At 38.4% G+C, this 15,000-nt stretch overlaps 2 protein-coding genes across 5 annotated transcripts in view; one reads left to right on the top strand and one right to left on the bottom strand.

Moving 5' to 3' along the window:
* Positions 1-532, top strand: part of LOC124952461 (transcription factor Sox-19b) — a 59,431-nt gene extending 58,899 nt beyond the window's left edge. For all 4 annotated transcript variants that reach the window (XR_007101907.1, XM_047502376.1, XM_047502375.1 and 1 more), the window contains one exon: positions 1-532. This exon is cut by the window's left edge. The gene's annotated coding sequence lies outside the window, so the exon portion shown is untranslated.
* LOC124952458 (peroxisome biogenesis factor 1) overlaps positions 1-15,000 on the bottom strand; it is a 97,204-nt gene that overhangs the window by 4,375 nt on the left and 77,829 nt on the right. The window lies entirely within an intron of this gene.

The following is a 15,000-nucleotide window of genomic DNA, read 5'->3' as shown; positions in this document are numbered from 1 at the left end:
GATAAAGATGGAATATAAGAACGTACGGATAAAAAGTTTGATAAAGATGGAATATAAGAACGTACGTATAAAAAGTTTGGAAAGTTAGGCGAAATCGTGTTGACCCTTTGACTCCTTCCCGCTGTACGATGATGTGTAACCTTTATATTTGTATCGTTACGATAAATCATAAACTTTAAACCGATTATTCGAGTATTACATTACGAGCGGCAGAAATAATCTATAAATATTGTACTGTAAGTAAGAAAGTAAAAATAAAGATTAAGTATTATCCTTCCAATTAGACGGATGACCTAATAAGTACCACTTGATATCATACGATTTCCTTTTACGCATTTTTCTTTTTCTTTTTCTTGTTTTCTTTTTTCTTCTTTTTTAAATCTATCATCGATCATTCGGAGGACATTCAGTCGTACAAGAGTAAGTAATAAATAAAATTTGTTTACCCGTACGTCAAATTCTCTTGTCCCGTGGATTGTTGATTGTCTCGTAAAAAAAAAGAAAAAAAAAAAAAAAAAAAAAAGAAAAAATTTCTCAAAAACTTATATAATAATATCCTCAACGTTTCAATTTCACCGACGATTAAGAAGTAATTCACTTCGAATTCGTACGGAATTCAATTATTTTAAAATGTAATAAGAAAATCCAAGATTAATATTCGTCGCGAGAGAGAGAGAGAGAGAGAGGAAGCTTCTTTTATTTCTTTTCTTTTCTAAATACACCTTTTCTCCTCTTCCTTTTTCTTCTTCTTCTTCTTTTCCTCTAATCCGCTCAACACCACCATCACCCTTCCTCCTCCCCATCCCTTCCTACTCTACTGGTCTTAGAAGACAACCGAATAAGGGTGTGTGCTATCCGTCAAAATAACTCGCGCTCGACTCGGTCCGATGCACAATACCCATCGAAATCCGACACGCACTTTGTGAACAGGAGAACATCGTGCATGAGAAAAGGAAAGTACGAAAGGAAAGAAAGAAAGAAAAAAAGAGAAAAGAATAAAAAAAAGAAAGAAAAAAAGAAAGAAAGAAATTTTCCGAGGCAGACTGGCGTATTGTCGAAGAGAAGAAAAAGCTTAAGAACTGCGACACGGAGGGGTAACACAGCTGCCAAAGAGACATTTGGATATTCGAACGGTTCGATTCTTCGCACCTTCGAATTCATCCAAAGGAAGCACCTGTATGCACAGTGATTTTCGTTCAGGATAAACTCATTTTTCTTTATTCCTTCCTCCATTTCTTCTTCCTTTTCTTCTTCTTCTTCTTCTTCGTCATTTTATCTCTTTAAGAATTGAGTTTGATCGTGGCGTTGGCGTTTACGAAGGAACTTATTTATTATCATTCCACGTGCGACGTAACTCGTGCGACCATTAAAAAGAAAGATTTGGATGAGTGAAGATCAACGAACGAGAAAAAGAGAAAGAGAAAGAAAAAGAAAGACAGAGAGAGAGAGAGAGAGAGAGAAGACTTCAATGACGGTGGACTTTCGTTACGGAAAGGACCTAACGAGCAGTTAGATGATGAAGAAGAAAAGAAAAAGAAAAAGAAAGAGAAAGCGAGAGGAGGAAAAAAAAGAAGTGGAGGAGGAAGGCCTGTCCGTCTGTCTCCTTTTCGTACCGATAAAGGAAGGCACACGGTAGCGCCTTCGAGTCGTACGATAATAAGGCACCCGGTTCTCTCTCTCTCTCTCTCTCTCTCTCCTCTTTCTCTTTCTCTCTCTCTCTCTCTCTTACGCGCTCGCGAGAACGGTGATTACCGACTTATGCACGCCTCTCGGCACGACAAACTGACAATTTTCACCGTCATTATCCTCTCGAGAGGCACGCCATTGTTTCTGATCTCTGAAGGGCCATTATGCTGTCGAGCGGTGAGCAAGTGTGTGCGAGAGTTTGCGAGAGTAAGAGAGAGAGAGAGAGAGAGAGAGAGATAGTACACGTCTCAGGAAAGGGGCGAGAAGGGTGCCGGAGGCTTCAGGAACAACCCCAACTGCTACCTCAGAGAAGTCCTAAAGTCGGAAGGCCGTTTCTACTGATGCCACGTTCCTTCCCTCTTCTCCCTCTCTCTCTCCTCTCTCTCTCTCTCTCTCTTTCTCTCCTGTTCTCCCACTGTATGGACCCTTCAGGCCCTCAGCTAGCTTCTCATTAAATCCATTATACCGAGTGAGCAGCGCGATGAACTCGAGTCGAACTCAGCCGTCATATCTGAGAGCTTAGACAGATCGTTTAGCTGGAATCTAAATCATCTTTCCTCTACCGCTCTGTCTATCCTATATCTCTTTATCTCTATCCCTTTCTGCATATATATATATATATACCATATAGTCTTAGGTATATCCCTGTCCTCGTCTCATTCTCATGGTCACCGTTAGAGCTGTAAACATCTCACGACTTCATTAGTACACCCGCTGACTTTGGAATGCATGCGGTTTCTACGATCTTAAATATGTTTAGAATGGGATTAGAGAAAGGGATCTTTGGGTCCATCTAATTTTCATTCTTGCCATCTTTACTAATCTCATTCTCATATTTTCTCTCTCTTTCTCTCTCTCTCTCTCTCTCTCTGTTTCTTTTTCTTTCTCTCTCTATCTTTTTTTCGCATAGAATTTCTCAGGCATGTATTTTTTCTTTAACCTTTTTTTTTTTAGATAACTTCGTTCTATGAAAAATAGATCGTTATAAAAGAAAAAAAACGATTAATTAAATCAACTTCGTTACAAATGACATATGAATTGTTCATCGATATTCATTCGTATAATAACTTTGTTATCTGCATTGAGATAATCGAATTAGTTATATATGATTTCAAGGTATCATAGAACCATCCTCAAATTTTCAATCGTGTCCATTTAATATCACTTGTTCCTTCGTACTCTTTTATAATCGCATACGTATTAACACGTAATATGAAAAATGAATACCATATCAATATAAATGATTCGATACGATAATACATATACATAATACATTTTATAATTTTCTGATTTCGAATTTCTTTTATTTATTTATTTATTTATTTTTTTTTTCTTTTCTTTCTTTTCTTTCTTTTGCTTTTTTTTTTTTTTTTTTTTTTTAGTGATAATTAATTATTCCCCCAAGTAGCTATGTACTAACATAGGTACTTACTTACTTAATTACTTACTCGCTTACGTAAGTTACGTAAGTTCGAACGTGGTTACGCTCTTTAATACCGAACTCGATCAGGTATAAATCGAGAAATACGATCGGAATAATTAATAATGCTCCCACGTGCGTGCACTTGCGAATGTGTTTCTCGATTGGCGTTGCTAAGCTGAATCGAGTGGCTTGTATATGTATGTATGTAAAAGAGGAACGAGATCTCATCTCGAAGGTACACATGTTAGTACGTACTTACGATGTAGGTACATATATACATACATACGTCAGACGGGAAAGAGAGAGAGAGAGAGAGAGAGAGAGAGAGAGAGAGAGAGAGAGAGGGTGAAGGAGTACCTTGGATAATTAATCGTCGATCATTGTTTTCCCAACGTAGAACGATTCGTCGTCCCGTTTTATAGCCCTCGCCTCTCGAAACAACATCGGCTCGCCGTGACTCGCTTCGTGCTTACTCGATCATTCCTTCCTTTTCTTTCTTTCTCCCTCCCTTAATGCTTTGCTCTTCTACAGGCAAGTTCGTTCGAAGGATCTTTCAAACGTATATGCACGCTTGTGGGCGCTTTAACTCGAGTGGCAAAATTGCATCCGGAGAAATCGAATCGCGCCTACAATAAATCGGTGCATGTAAAGCTCAAGTACCACGAAGAAAAGATCGTCGCGGTTCCAATTATTCTCGGACCTCCCCTCAAACCTCCTTATACTCCTTCCCCTCTCCCACTTCCCCCCCCCCCCGCCCGCCCCCTCTACCGCATCCTACCATCCTCTCCATGACGGAAGGAAAATTATGTAATTAACCCTTCAATCCACGATTTAATTTTCCCTTTATTTTCTTCTTCTTTATATATATATATTTTCTTTTTTTGCAAACACAATATTTTACATTAAGTATCGATTCATGGAAATAAAGAAAAAAAAATCACTATCTTACGAAATTTCACGAGTAATTATAACGTTAAATATCCATACGTGTATTTATTATATTGATAAATAAATAATCTCGGCGAACGCAGCAAAGAGTTTAATGGAAAAATGAAGAAAAAAAAAAAAAAAAAAAAAAAAAAAAAAAACTAGGGTCTAGATTGACGTTCGTTTAATTTATTTCTTTTTCTTTTCTTTTTTCTTTTTTTGTTTTTTTTTTTTTGAGCTATTGAAAAAAAAAAAAAAGAAATAACAAGAAAAACGAACAGAAACTAGAATAAAATTCTCGAAGAATTATTATCTAATTGTCTAATCTTGGCCGAGGTCATGCTTATTTGCGAAGTAATTATTCTGAGTAGTGGCAGGTAAGTAAGTACTCGGAATGGAATCAACTAGAATGATGATCGGCGTCTCTTCTTGTTTATGCTAGTCGATCCTTGCTTGCTCACTCGCTGGAACACCCACCGTTGGTTTGTTGCGCAAACATTCGATGGGGTGAGAGAACGATGGAGAGAGAGAAAGGGAGGTGGAGGAAAGGAGGAGGGTCGTTGAAGGCAAACTCCACCCCTTATGTCGCGCTCTTCCTGAATTATTACAATCGAGAAACAGGAATACTTAGAATTCTACATCGTTTTTGTTTTCACGAGTCAGCACGTTCTGTTTTATTATTTAATTATCGTCAGTAAATAATGCTCGAGCTAACGCGCACGTGATCACTCAAGGCAAATAAGTAACTGAGTACTTAAACACCTGCTTAAGTTTGCTTCTGACACGTGCTACTTGAGCAAATATTTTTGAGAATGGATAAATAAAAATAAAAATGATCGGACGTTCCGAAGAACTTTTTTTCTTTTTCTTTTTTCTCTTTCTTTTTTTTTTTTTTTTTTTTTTTTTTTTTTTTTTTTTTTGCAGATATTAAAAGAGAAAAAGAAAGAAAAATCCAAATAAAAATGAAACAACGCTTTTAATTATGTATCAATTATTAAATTCAATTCGTTTGTAAACATTAATACAATATTCTGTACAATTAAGGATAATAAATATAAGAGGAAGATTGAAGAACGTTGGTGAGAGTGTCTCGTTAATAAAGTTTCTTTCGATGTTAGTATTTGTGTTAATACAGATATCTACGTATATGACTATATAAATTCGAATCAGTGTTTGTAAAGAACCTGCTGGATTGTACAACAGCATTCCAAGAGACCAAAGGACTCGTCTCGAACAGCTTCTCTCTACCTTTACCTCTCCCTCTCTCTCTCTCTCTCTCTCTCTCTCTCTCTCTCTCTCTCTCTCTCTCTCTCTTATTCTTATCTTATTCTCTAGTTATTCTCTTGCCAGCAATGTTCCACATTTCGACATTTTCAGTTTAATCGTCCGCCACGAGAAAAACACAGCGTAGATTGAATAAAATTAAGAGAAAGTGAAAGCGAGGAGAAAGATGTAAAAAAAGAAAAAGAAAAAGACAAAAAAAGAAAGGACGAAAGAAAACGATTAAGAAGTAAATAAACAAATTTGGAAAATACGTCTAGGTTTACTTATATCATTAGAATATACATATATATATATATATATATATATATATATATATATATATATATATATATATCTGCAGAATTCATGAAACTTCGCGACTACTCGTCGCGTAAGATCGAATTCTCTTCGACGTTCGCGAATCTCAGAAATTAGAGAATTGAATTCTCTTATTTCGAAATACAATCGAGATCTCGATCAATAAGTCCTTTTCCATTTTGTGGTCGATCAGTGATGTTAGGATCGATCCTTTAATCAATTGAAATGTATGATAATAGGTAGGACGATGATGAGGAAAGAGGAAAAGCGGAGAAATTGTTATTGTTCTTGAAGACTCGCACTCCCTTTCTCCCTCTCCCTCTCTCCCTCTCTCTCTCTCTTTCTCTTTCGCTCTCTCACCCTTTTCACAGCATTTCAGTGGAACTTCCAGTTAACAGCTAATAACGCGGCTTGGAGACTCGTCTATTGCCGGCACGTCGAACGTGTGCGCACGCGAATTAAGGGAAAACTCACGCGCACATTTTCTCTTTGAACATTCTGACGGCACTTTGCCGTGTTGAGAATTGTTTATACAGCTAGCAAAAGAGAGAGAGAGAGAGAGAGAGAGAAATATAAGCGCAAGGTATTTCACCTAGCAAAAGGTGTCAACTTGTTCGCGACCATTTGCTTGCATATCCCTCCCTCTTCGTGTCCTTCTTCATCAACCCTTCAACTACTACGAGGTCCCACCGAGGTCATAACATCGAAGCACCGACTTACCTTCAAAGTACTCACGCGTTCTATTCCTATGTGTTAATTGGTTCATTGTATCGTAACGCCGAACGAACGTTCTTTCATTTTTATCCCTACCAATTCTCCCCCCCCCCCTTATTTTCTTTTCCTATTTTTTCCTCTTCCTTTTTCTTTGTTTTCTTTTTTCTTTGTTTATTTTACTTTCTTTATTTTCATTTTTATTTTTTGTTTTGTTTTTTCCTTTTTTTTTTTCTTTTTTCTTTTTTATTAGTACCTACTCGAGTATTACACGCAAAATGACCGATCGAAATTTTTCATATTCGCGTTAATCTGTTACATTGCTTTTGTAAACCTGACGTTGAAAATTTATTATTACGACGCAAAGAAAAAAAAAAAAAAAAAGAAAGAAAAAAAAAATAGAAAATCATATACAGATTAATATTTACGGTGTTAAATGTTATAAGTATTTATGCCCGTTGTAGTTCTAAGATACCTGTCCTTTTTTTTCTTTTCCTTTTCTTTTTTTTTGTTCTCTTTCTTCTTTTTTTTTTTTTTTTTTTTTTGAAGGGGGGGACCCTTTCGAAAACCGTTTCAGAGACCCTTTCACCCTCGTTAGCCGCAAAGAGAAACTTCATCGATGATTCCGTTCCGATCGGTGACACATTCTGGCTTACCCTTGGCCGCGATCGATTGAAGAAGCTTTCTCTTTTCTTTTCTTTTTCTTTTTTTTTTTTTTTCTTTTTCTTTCGTTTTTATGTCATTCATCCAATACCAGTCGTCGATGCTTATCGAAGAAGAATGTAAGAAGAGGAGGAAAAAGGGACGAATGTTATTATACATCTCCCTTTTCCTCTTTCACTATCTTTCTTTACACTTTTCATTCTATTAGACTTTTACCCTTTTCGAAGGGTTAAAGGAACAACGACTTTTTTTACATGACGTTTTTAACAACATTACATATTTATATCATATAACTAGGATTTAATAGAGAAAATCAATATGTATTTATAATTTTTTTATTAGTATTTTTTTTATTACACACACACACACACATACACGCGTGCGCACGTACAGACATACACACACATATATATATATATACATATATACGTACACACAGATAAAAAATACATTTCATTCAACGATCATATTCACTTTATCTTATAAATTGTTTAAAAAAGAAAAAAAAAAGAAACAAAGTAATATATAAGTAAGTATCTACATTGTAAATATAAATCTTGATTCATAATATGTTTTCTATTAATATAATATAATATAATATTATTACGAAGCATGTTATGTGAAAAAGATCGATTAGGAGAAAGAATATCGAAAGGTACGAAAGACGTAGCAACATCGATCCTTAACGGGTGGTCTTGCGAGCACGGTGTGGCGAGCACAATTTTGTAGTTTCATTGGCTCCAAAATTCAAGGGCCATTAAGATAGATAGAAAGAAAGAAAGAAAGAAAGCAACAGAGAGAGAGAGAGAGAGAGAGAGAAAGAAAGAAGTTCTTTCGATTATATCCTTCGAGTTGGAGTTCCGCTTATTTGGCGCGAAGTGGCGGAGCCGTGCGTTAATGACAGCGGCCATTTCTCTTTCTCTCTCACTCCCTCTCTCTTTCTCTTTCTCTCTCTCTCTCTCTCTCTCTCTCTCTCTCTCTCTCTCTATAGGTCTCTCGTTTTTCCAGTCTCCCTTCACCTTTCTCGAAGCAATCGTGACTTTGCGCTATGATTGTTCGATCTTCGATCGAAGCCGCGGCCGACTCCCAGGTGGCCGCCAACTACAAACGATACGCGCGAGTATTACGCGACTCGTGCTTCGCGTTTAAGAAAGAAAAGGGAGAAAGAGAGAGAAGATAGATGTAGGTTCGCGACTCCCTCTCTCGGTCTCGCTCTCTCTCTCTCTCTCACTCTCTCTTTTTTCTTTCCTTTATTTTTAACGCGAATGTTAGAGCTACCGAAAAGAATACGTACAACATATGTCGAACGTGCCTTCTTTTATTCTCTCTCTCTCTCTCTTTCTCTCTCTCTCTCTCTCTCTCTCTCTCTCTCTCTTTCCACTTATACCTTCGTTTTCAATTTTATCCCTGATATAATTTTCTCATTCACGTTTTCTTTTTCCATTTTCTTTCATTTTCAACGTCACATTATCGCATTAACGATTCCAAAGAAAATCCAAATTATTGGCAATAGGGAAAGATTATTGAAAAAACTTGAGCATGAGAATTGTAGACGGACAAATTTCGTTAGAACTATTATACATAGGTATATCGATCGGCTATGACCCCGATTTACCTTAATCCTAAACGCCAAGGAAAAATATTGTTTCTTAACGGGGGAACCCAGTATTGGGCACCCAGGCGACGTGTAACATGCTCGTGTATTCACTGTGAGGAACAAAAGGTCCTCCTGGGAGGATGGAATCGGTGTTACGAGCTTGTACGTTCCTATATATATATATGTATGTGTTAGTATACATATATCTGAGAGAGAAAGATAAAGAGAGACAGACAGAGAGAGAGAGAGACAGAGAGCGAGAGACAGAGACAGAAGGGAAGGAGGATGAGGATCGCGTTTCTCTTTCGTCGTTACATCCACTTCGAATACGAATTATCGCCCCATGAATTTGATTACGGGCTTCTGAAGGTGCCGAGCGCGCACGGATCCCCGGTAGATGGGTGACGCGGCAACAAGCATTGTAGATCGTTTAATAACTCTCAGTGGGTGTCTACCACAGGCCACTGGTGTTATTCGGCCCACCTTTTATTCTTTCTCGCCCTTCCCCGCGGACAAAACGGAATTTCAAAACGGACGGTTCGAGTTCAAAGAGAAAGAGAGAAAGAAAGAGAGAGAGAGAGAGGAACAGAGAGAAAAAAAAGATCAGAACTTCTTTGCACGTTTTCTCTCTTTTCATTCTCTCTTATTCTTTCTTTCTTACTATATATATCTCTCTCTCTCTCTCTCTCTCTCTCACTCTCTTGTCGCGAGGTAAGAATTCGACGAGTTTAATTAGTCGCTCGTCGTCATAAACGTAAATTTCGAAGCTACGGAGGGATTCAACGATCGATCGAAAATAAAAAAAAGGGATATATAAGGGACGAAATTGTACGAGGGCCCCATGAACAAAACTGTCGCGTCATACGAATAAATGGAACGTTCTTCTCTTAGCTGTCCTTGTTGTGCGACGTACGTAAGTACGTTATGTAGGTAGTTAGTTAGTTAGTTAGTTAGGTAGGTAGGTAGGTAGGTAGGTAGGTAGGTAGGTAGGTAGGTATGGCTAAGTAATTAATTGTTAAAGAACGTATGTTCGAGCACGTCGTTCTTCTTCGTACGGAGGATTATCTTCGAAATCGTATCACGTTTGTTGGATCGATAAAAATCGGACACTCTGTATAAATAGAAATGGAGAATAAGAGGAGAAATTCGAAGGAGAGGAGGTAGGTTAAAGGAATAAAAAGGAATCGCGGTGGAAGGACCACCAGGCCGAAGGAGAAAAAGAAAAAGAAGAAGAAAAGGAAAAATAAAAAGAAAAAGAGAAAGAAGAAGAAGAAGAAGAAGAAGAAGAAGAAGAAGAGGAAGAAGAAAACGTCGAAGAAAAGAAAAAGAAGATTAAAAGCAAAAAAAGGAGAAAGAGAAGGAGGAGGAAGAGGAGGAGGAGGAGGAGGAGAAGGAGGAGGAGGAAGAGGAATAGGGGGGAAGAGAGGGAGGGATCGAAGGGATTCTCGGCGCAAAGTTGAAGCGAACGCATATTATAATATCGGGTCGATGGGGTATCCTCGCGTTGTCGTTTGTCATTCGACCACTCTCTCGCTCTTACTGGCTATTCCTACTTTCGCGAGCATGCAAAAAATGAGGAGGTTGGGGGATAAGGATGAGGACGGATAGAGGAGATGGAGGAGGATAGGGGAAGAGAAGGAAAGGAGGAAAGAGAGAGAGAGAGAGAGAGGAGAGCTCCGTCGGCCATTGTCGCGCGGTACAAAGGCCACAAAGGAGGACGTGTGAATCAGCAGTAATGGGGATAATGCAAAACTACGGATGAAACTCGAGGGAGTTTTGTCGGCGGGGGGGGAGGAGGAAGAGGAGGAGGGCGAGGGGGTGAAGAGGGGATGAGCGGCACGCGGAGACCGTCGAATCGTAGGAACTTCTATCCGAGAGAAGAATGTCCTACGCGCTCTTTCTCCATCTTTTCTTCTTTCACCTCCTTCTCTTTTTTCTCCTTCTCCTTTTTCTCCTCCTCCTCCTCCTCCTCCTTCTTCTTCTTCTTCTTCTTCTTCTCTTCTTCTTCGACGCTGTGGAACGCTTAGATGGATCAAGAACTCGAGAACCGTACCCTTTTTCCGCTGATCGAACCTTTTCTACTCTCTGCCGAGAGCAATCTGAGAACGAGTGTTCTCTCCCTCTTTGATTCGTGTCGCAAATCAAAAAATCACTTTCTGTGTCTCTCTCTCTCTCTCTCTCTCTCTCTCTCTCTTTTCATTTCTTTTCTTTTTTTTTTTTTTTAATCCTCTACCTCTTCCAGTCTAATCGCGCTGATTAGAAACAGAAATGTTTACGTTGAAACGTTACATTTAACATTTTCATGAAGTGTCTCGTACATTAAAAAAAAAAAAAAAAAAAAAAAAAGAGAAAAAGAAGAAAAAAAAAAGGAGAACAAAGAAACGTATGTATGTACGATATTTCGTAAGAGAAATATCACGGTCGAGTTATCATGATTTTAAATAGAACCAAACGAATACGATGAATGATATACTATAACTTACAATGAAATAGAAAATCTGTAAGAATGTTTAACGTTCGAAAATAATTTTTTCTCAAAATTAACACGTTATAAATGATCTTTGATGTTTGATCGTATACGATATGAGACTCATATAAATGAAAATCTCGAAATCGTTGAAGCGGTTAATAATCGTTTCAAAGACGAGAGACAAAGGGAAGAGATAAAGGGGTTGCGTCTTTGTCGTTTGCGTAGAAACGATCTATGTGTGGAGAGGGAGAAAAGGTATGCGAAACGTCTCTCTCTTTCTTTCTCTCTTTCTCTCTCTTCTCACCCCTCTTTCTCTCTCATTGTCATCGTCGTTCGTAGCACGACGCTTTTAAATCGCGCGGGAAGGGAACAAGGATCGAATAAAGTAACGATCCGCATGCGGTCGCGTTATCTGGATGGCGCAGATTGGGGTGTGCCCCAAGAACGCCAACTTCGTTCACTGATCCCGTCCGATACGCGCTCGTATATAATGAGAAATCTACCGCCTACTTACGTCCCGCCCGTGTTTCGAAACAAAACCGACGAACCGACTAAGCAAGGCCCATCCATAGATAGTGATAAAATAATAAACTAGAATACAATTCGATGAGAGAGGGTGTGATCAAGAGAATTGCATACAACCAACCATCCATCCTATTCTCTTCGTGAAAGAAATGAAAAAAAAAGAGAAAAAAAAAAAAAAAGAAAAAGAAATGCATCGCACAAGATTTATAATCGTTCGAACGAAATTCTTTTTTTTTTTTTCTTTTTATAAATACGGATATAATATATTTAACGCCATTCACGAAATATATGTCACGTTGAGAATTGTACAAAAATGAAAAGGAAAGAAATCACAGAATTTTCTTGCTGTTGTGTGTCGAGTGGATGAAAACAAAAAAAAAAAAAGAAAGAAAAGAAAAAAAAAAGAAAGGAACAAAAAAGAGAAAAAAGAAAAAAAGAAAAAAAAAAGCAAGAACGATTCGAACGTGGCGAAAGGTCATGAACGACGTATGCGCGAGGGTGGCAGATAAAAAAAAGAAAAAAAAAAAGAAAAAAAAAAAGAAGAAAGAAAGAGAGGGGCGAGGGGCGTGGGAGGGAGGGGGGAGAGCGAGAAGCGAACTAATCCTCATCTTTATCGAGGCACACGAAAACTCGAGAAATCGAGAGGTGGGTTAAACGCACATAGGTATGTAGGTATATGCATAGAGAGAAAGAAAGATGGAAAAAAAAAGAGAGTAAGAGAATAAGAGAGAATGAAGAGAAAGAAAGAGAAAGAGAGAAAGAAAGGGAGAGAAAGAGAGTTGGAACATACAATGTGTCCTTTAACTCCCCGCTTTCGTGGTCTCACCGGTGGAAAGTCATAAATCGACCAAAAATTCCCACCAAGGGTATACTACTCTACAGCTTGCTTGCTCGCTCGCTCGCTTGTGCGCGCGCGCGCGCGCTTGGACGTAAATTACCAGCTTATTTCCGCGGACACCATTGCCGCCGCCGCTCGAACGTGTTACACGGAATAAATAAAAATATTTATACCAAGACCGCATGCACTCGGACACTAAATTAAAGCACCTTCACCCTCGCGTAGGTACTCTCTCTCTCTCTCTCCCTCTATCTCTCTCTCTCTCTCTCTCTCTCTCTCTCTCTCTCTCTCACGCATACACACACGATTTACGTAAACGAGGGTGGTCACGGAGCTCCGATCAAAATAGTTACGTTATCATATTATAAAAATTAGAAAATAATTCTTCCGTCTAAAAGATCCGTGATATTATTTCATTCAGAGTAACGTTTCGTGCTTACATTAATCGTACATAGATATTTCTACATAAATTCTTATCACACCTGCACGAGCTCTTTGAAGTAACGTCTGACAAAAAAAAAAATGTAACGGATTATAAACCGAGTACTTTTATTTACCTTAACGTTATATACATACGTAAATACATGCACATATATATGTACGTACATATATGCATACATACATGCGCACGCACGCACGCACATACATATATGCATACATACATTCATACATACGTACGTAAGTGCATCGAAACGAGTCGCTAACGAGCTCTTACGATAGCACCTGTGGGCGACGTATCCTTCTATACTAGCGAGAAATTATACGCGCGAAACGCGATAAGAATAATTTATGCGTAACGAATAGCTCGCACTCGCTATTCGTATCATCGTGAGAATTGAATTTACGTGCGTGGAAAGGAGACATTTGAGTACGTCCCGTATTTTAATACATATATTATATTGGAGAAAGGTATTGGACTCCCTTACCCTTTACTTCGCTTCTACCTTCCCTCTCTCTCTCTCTCTCTCTCTCTCTCTCTCTCTCTCTCTCTCTCGGACTACAGGTCCAATGTCCAGCAGATAAGTTTCGTGCTTTCTCGGAAGAGGTATCCCGCCTCTGGGACCACGGGTAGCGCTATAAATTAGTGTTATTTCAGTAAATTGGCGAACACTCGAGACTAACACCGTGACCAGGTGGATCGTTGAAATCGATTCGACATTGGCGTAGAATGTAATCATCCAAATACATTATCTATTCTTTAATATTAATCGATATTATTTTATGCGTATACAAATCGACGCAAACAGACACATATACACACATATGTATGTATGTATGTATGTATGTATGTATATATGTATAAATGTATCTATAGATATGAAAAGTTGAAAGGAAGATCTAAATGCATTTGTATCTTTTATCGATTGAACGATTTTCTAATATAACCATCATTCGTGTATCGCCATTACATTCACATTTATCCGGATTCGAAGTACGCACGCATGAAACGTTCATGCATATTATCCTATATGAGGAGTATGTTATACACGAGAAAATACATCGGTATATCCCTTTTAGCACTGTGTAGACTTCGGCAAGTTGCCTCGCTCCAGTTCGCGGCTCCCTTTGTGGCGGAAACCGTCGGTGAAAATTCTGAATTTCGTCCTTTCTAAGTCGACGACGAGAGGAGCCGTCGTCGTCGTTGTCGTCGTCGTCGTCGTCGTCGTCGTTGTCGTCGTTGTCGTTGTTGTTGTCGTTGTCGTTGTCGTTGTCGTCGTACGTACGTACACACAATGCGCACTTTTCCGGGACGATGAGAATTTCTTCTCTACTCTCTTCCGAGTCGCTCGATTCGACGCTTTCATTTCCCCCCACCTCTCTCTCTCTCTCTCTCTCTCTCTCTCTCTTTCGCATTCCCTTTTTTCTATTTTGTTTGTTTTTTGTTTCTGTTTTTTTTTTTCTTTTTTTTTTTTTTTTTTTTTTTTCTTTTTTATTTATTTACAAATCGTGTGCCATGATCATCACGCTTCTCGTAGTAATTTCTAATTTTTAATTCGTCTTACATCTATTTCTCTTGGGACAAAAAAATCTTTCTCCCTATCTTATTATAAGAACTACCGCGTTTTTTATTAATTTTCATTTTATTAATTAATCCCCAATTTAAAATTTCAGACATTAAAATCGATTCGTTTTTTTTTTTGCACGCGTTAAAAATTTTCTTCTTGGAAACGCTAAGCGATATGCAAGAAGAAGTAATCCACGAAAAGAGCGTCTCTATACATCGATAAATTGAAAGAATAAGAGAGAGAAAGATAGATAGATAGAGAGAGAGAGAGAGAGAGAGAGAAAGAGAGAGAGAGACAGAGGGAGAAAGGGAGAGAGAGAGAGAGATAGTAGCATAAGCCGAGGCCACTTGACATCCGCTTCATCCCCGTAGCTTTTTATTAGCCTCGCACCTGAATGACCTTTTGCGTCTTTTTTATTCCTACTTTTCTTCTTTACTCCTGCGCATTCTATCCCATCCCCTTTCCCCATCTTTCGACGATTCACTCGTTGCTCTTGAATACATTTTGTACTCAATAAGACTTGCACAGTTATTCGAATAGTATGAAGAAAAAGGGAGAGAAAGAGAAAAAGAG

The sequence above is a fragment of the Vespa velutina genome, chromosome 10 (assembly GCF_912470025.1).
Source record: "Vespa velutina chromosome 10, iVesVel2.1, whole genome shotgun sequence".
Taxonomy (NCBI): domain Eukaryota; kingdom Metazoa; phylum Arthropoda; class Insecta; order Hymenoptera; family Vespidae; genus Vespa; species Vespa velutina.
The sequence above is the reverse complement of the archived record's forward strand: the minus strand, read 5'-3'. Positions and strand labels throughout refer to the sequence as shown.